This window comes from Gossypium arboreum, chromosome 5 (genome assembly GCF_025698485.1).
Source record: "Gossypium arboreum isolate Shixiya-1 chromosome 5, ASM2569848v2, whole genome shotgun sequence".
NCBI lineage: Eukaryota > Viridiplantae > Streptophyta > Magnoliopsida > Malvales > Malvaceae > Gossypium > Gossypium arboreum.
In genome coordinates, this window is record NC_069074.1 from 30,766,119 (window position 1) to 30,771,652 (window position 5,534).

The window sequence follows — 5,534 nt, forward strand, 5'->3', positions numbered from 1 at the left end:
CCAAAAATAATCAACTCGTGGCTTGACTCTCTTATTTGTCCCCAATGGAGTCGCCAAGCTATCAAAACCTTTTTGGAATTCGACTTTTATTTTAAAAACAAAAATGAAGTCGCCATCAATCCTTTTTATTTAAGTGTGATTGGATCGCCTCAAAACTTGGTCATTTAATAAAATGTTTGTAACACCCAAACTCAGCCTAGAAGTCTAGACTAAATCTAGGATGCTATATTGATCACCGAAGTGATCATAGGAAAATTTTACAAAACAACTCATCTTAGTGAACCAAAAGTATTTAAAACAATTTAATAATCAGTCAATAAAATTTATAGTCAGGCTCAATATAAAACCCAAAATAAACGTACGAATGAAAATCTAAAATGGAAACTGTACCACAGTATTATAAAGCCGTACAATTCAAAGTTACTGAGTAACCAAAATCATAACAGAAAACAAAACTGATAATTTTATTTGTTGGTGAGACTGTCCAAGACCTTAGCATACTAAGTCTAGCATCCAAAACTACAAAATGTACCTAAAAAGGGAAATAGAAGAGGGGGTGAGCTACTCGAGCTCAGTGTGAGAAAACCAGATAAACTACAGAAACGAAAACAGGGAACTAGAAGCAGTTCAGAAACAGAACATACTTACAGACAGATGACAGTTCAGCGAATTTGCCCAAAATCAAACACACACCATATGTACTTTACAGTCATATGGGTCAATCAGGCACACACGGTCTCACGTACCATTCAAACACAGTAGTAGTGGTAATTCTCAAACAGTCACAGTGACTATCTAGTCAGACAGTTGCAGTCAAAGTTTACAAAATTCTCATAGGCACAAGTGCCTTCCAATCAAACAGTCAATTAGACATTTTGGTTAAACAATCAATATGATGCATATGAATGCAATTGAGTTAAGAAAAACCCACCCATTTAGCCAACACACCTCTCCGTCCCCCATCACTCCTCATAAGAGCTTTAAGCTCGTCCCGCCAAAAACTCTACTCAGGATCTCGTAAGGCCTATCCAACCCTACACTATCCAACTAATGTCATCCTGGGTAGCTCGACAATGATGGCTATCAGGACTGTCCACGACCCTTTGTGTATTGGGACTAATAATATGTAGATAGACTGCCAGTCACTTATATTACGCAGCAAAGTTAGCATATAAGCTATACTATGTAATGCGGTAAACCGCAGTACAAACATGCAGTATGAACTACCAGATCAGATAATAGTACATAGCGTAGCTAACGTACATGGGTACAGTGCAATGTGGTAAACTGCTATACCGTTAGGTTGCAGTTAAACTGCCAGTTTAGTTCAGTCAATCTTCCTTCTCTTCAAAATCCCGCCCAAAATAGTTTATGCATATGTATGTATGTATGCAGTCCGATGTGCACAATCAAAATACCAGTCTCAGGTAATTTAGTCAGAGGCAAGCATTCACATCCAATCAGTCAGTTTTAGAATCATACATGTGCACACACATAACTCAAATTCAGTATCAAGCTTATCATACAACCAGTCAACATGACACATATATCAAGCCCAGGATTGGAACACACAAAGTTGGGGTTACACTTAAATTTTGACCTAAAATCATTATTTGGCGAGATAGGGCCACACGCCCGTGTGCTCCGGCCATGTGGAGCAATCTAGCTCGTGTAGGGATCTAAATACCCGTGTGAAGAATAGCACATAGCCGTGTGATAGAGGCACACGCCCGTGTGAAAGGGGGCACATGGGCGTGTGAACAGGTCGTGTAACTCACTGTCAAAATTTGCTAGAATAAGGTGCAGGGCAGACAAGACCATGTGAAGGTCTCACACGCCCGTGTGCCCCCTAGACACGGCCGTGTGTTCCGAAACACATGCCTGTATGGGATCCCTAAATCCCTGAATCAGCCACACAGTCGTGTAGCTAGGCTGTGTGACTCCAAATCTTTGAAACCCTAATTCCCAAACCCACATGCTTGTGTGCCCAAGGGACACAGTCATGTGGAAATTGACAACTTCCCCAAATCAGCCACACGGCCGTGTGGTCATCAGAGAGGCCGCGAAACCACCCCAAATCAACCCTGAAACTACCGTTAAAGCCATCGTAACAGTCCCTAACCTTTTCCCTATCAAAATAAATCAAAAAATAACGATCTCCCTTCACTTCCATCGTCTAAAAACCCCAAATCCCTCGGGTTAACAAACGCACAAGACTTGTCGAAATTAGAAAATTTAAAACTAAAACTGTGTAGACAAGGTTAGATTCCCACACCTATTTTGCGATCGAGGATGAAGACGGAGGAGCGCAAATCTGGAATCCGCAGACAACTCGCTTTCAAAAGCGATCAAAATAACCCAAAAAAAAGTAACAGAGAACAGCAAGAAAAAGATACCAGAAATAAAACATGTAACCCACCAAAAACAAAAAAAAATAATAAAACCAAATAAAATAAGTTAAAAATAAAGTACCAGTATTAAACCAAACAAAATAATACTAAATAATTATTTAAAACATACTAAATAATCGTTTCCTGGAATGCTCACAAGAGGACTCGAACACACGATCTCCAACACACTAACACTCCACCTAACCACTAGACTAGCAGGCCCATTCTTGCCACTAAAATGCACAGCTATACACAAATATGCAACCTCCTCACTGTCCCTATGCTCAAAACCCAAAAATTCTAGGCCTAGAAGTCGGGGCGTTACAATGTTAGATTTATTAAAACTATAATTTTCGGTCTATAAAAAGTAGGAAATGGGTTCGGGAGTCGGTTACGTATGAGGTACGGTTAGCACCCTCATAACGCTCAAAATTGGAACTTAATTGATTACTTGATATCTTAGTGTCGATAATTGAAAATTCAAAGAAAATTTAAGATACAATCTCCTTCTTGCATGATTGCAAACTAAATTGAATTTTATGGAAAGAGCCTTCTTATTTCGAGTCAATCGATAAAAGGATCATGTCCCGTAAGTTAGGGCACGATATCTCGAATCCTTAAAAATAAGGATTTTCATTATTTGATTATTACCTAAATCTTATATATTTTGAATTTTAAAATGATGCTCATTTATCCTGGTTTAAGGAAAAAGTCATTACCCCGTAAGTTAGGGCACTATTTCTCGAATCCCTAAACAAAGAATATTGCCTCGGTTTTTAAAAAAATTCTTTTTTATGCATAGGGTAAAAATGAATATAACGTTTAATGCAATATGCGATTAATTTATTCAAGTGCTGGTACAAAAATAAACGAATATTCAAACGTATTGTATAGCATAGTAGTAACTTAAATGGAATGAAATAGTTTACGTAGGTAAAAAAAAACAATGATAATAAAATAAATAAAAGATAGTAGTGGGAATAGTTTATAGTCTATTAATAATACTAATTAATAATGGTAATAATAGTAAAATAATAAGTGCACTATTAGCGATGAAAAATGTTAAAAATAAAATATTAGTTAGAAATAATAATCATTTAACAATAACATCAACATTAAAAAAATAAAAATAAAATGAACTAAACATAAGGATAAAATGCAAGTTATGCAAATTAAAGGGTAAAAACATTAATAAAGAAATTAAAAATGCTGGAAATTAAATAATGAAAGTAAAGGAGAGGGATTAAATTAAAATTTAAACAAAATTTAAAGTATGAATTGCAAAAATAAAGAAACAGGGAAAAAAGAAGAAGCTAAATTGAAAATATAACAAAATTAAAAACCCAAAATTATAAAGAAACAGAACATAAAGGATTAAATTAAAATAGGATAAAATGTACAGGGACCTAGAAGGCAATTATCTTGCCTACATTTACACGTGTCATTCCCTCAATGGGTCTACAATGGGTCAGGGGGCTAAATTGCAAAAGAACAAAATAAACGGGTAAAAATAAGTCTTTTCTATCCTCTAAACCTGTAAAATACAAATATAGGGTTAAAACCCCCAAAATTTTAGCCAAAATCCGACCAAAAGTGGAGAAACCTTTTGGTTTCTCCCTTTTCCGATCGAGCCTTCGACGAATCCCAAGGGATTCGAAGCCCTCTCAAGTCGGAAAAGAGGATCCTTACGATGGAGGCGCGGCAAAACGAGTAAAAAAATGCGTTTCCTTCTCTCTTTTTTTTATATTTGCTTCCCAAAAAAAAATAAAAGAGCTACCTTTTTGAAACTCTATTCTTTTTTTTTGTGTGTGTAAAAAAATACAATTTGTACATTAGGATTTTATAGCCGATTGATCACAATATTTGTTTTCTGTTTCTGCTTTTTTGCTTCTATTTTTTGTCCCTTTCTTTTTTCTTTGCAGGTATCCATGGCGAGGGGCTGAGTCAACGGTGGTGAAGAAGCACGCCCTTGCCATTTTGGTGAAATGGTGGCAGAGGAGGCAGACCTCGGGGCGAGGGGACTTCGAGAAGCATGCCTACTGACGTGGCGAAGCAGGGGAGCGGCAACGGCAAGGGTTAGGTTTTTTTCTTAGGGTTTCTGAAAATTGTTTAAGTTTTGGACTTTAGGCTAGGTTTGGGCTTGTAATTTAGGCCATTTATTTTTTTTTTGTAAATGGACTTTATTTATTTTATTTTTGTTTGTTTTTATTTAGGCCGGATAAAATTGACCTATTACAATTATAATATATCTTAATTATTACACACAATCAACCAATGCAAAAATTTATTTGACATTTTAATTATTGAAATCAGTTTAAATATTATAATATATTTTAATTAATATACAAGTAATAATTTAATATATTTTAATTATTGTGGAATTATTAATATTTAAAGATTTTATGTAGAAAATGAATAAGGAGATTTACTTGATTAAAAGAGGAAAAATTAACTAATTAATTAGTACCCTCAATTATTGTATTCATGTTGAATTAATTGATTAATAATGTTGCCATTTCAAAATACATATCTTAATCTATTAACATTTTGTAACAACCCAAAATATAAGTTAATTGAAATAATTAATTGAGAAATGACCTAGATTAAATGGTTAATTAACTAATGCACTTTCTAAAGGTTTTAGGTTCTATTCACACTCTTAAAATAAATATTATTTGAAGTAAAAATGAAATAAGAAGATGCTAGCCCAATGGTTAGACATGTCCAACTCCCCCTAAATATCCTTTTCTCCTTTTTATTTTCGGCAATAGGGGTTAATTGTCATCCAACCCCTTAAAGTTTGAAAACCTTAGGTATATAGTCCTTTTTCCTAATTACAATTGAGTTATTACTTTCTTTTCCAAATCAAACTAAAATTTTGTTTTTCTCCTCCCTATTTCTTCTACCTTTTCCTATCCATCTTCTTTGCAAATATTTTTCCTCAATTACTGTAAATTGTTATTGCTTATTCCGAATCAAAGCCAATCTCTGTTAAATCATTTTCCTACTGGAATCGTACTCTTTGTTAGAAACCCCCAATTAAATCCCTAGGTTTGATCTTGAATCTTTATAAACTTTTTACCTAACGATAATCTTGTGATCGATTAAATGATCTTTTTTTATTTTTTATCGAAACTTTCGATA

General features: G+C 34.6%; 1 long non-coding RNA gene across 1 annotated transcript; it reads left to right on the plus strand.

Annotated features, from left to right (window-relative positions):
- Window positions 1-3,932: 3,932 nt before the first annotated feature.
- Window positions 3,933-4,582, plus strand: LOC128292875 (uncharacterized). The gene is made up of 2 exons (XR_008282839.1): window positions 3,933-4,100; window positions 4,313-4,582. It is a non-coding gene; the product is annotated as an uncharacterized LOC128292875 (long non-coding RNA).
- Window positions 4,583-5,534: the final 952 nt, after the last annotated feature.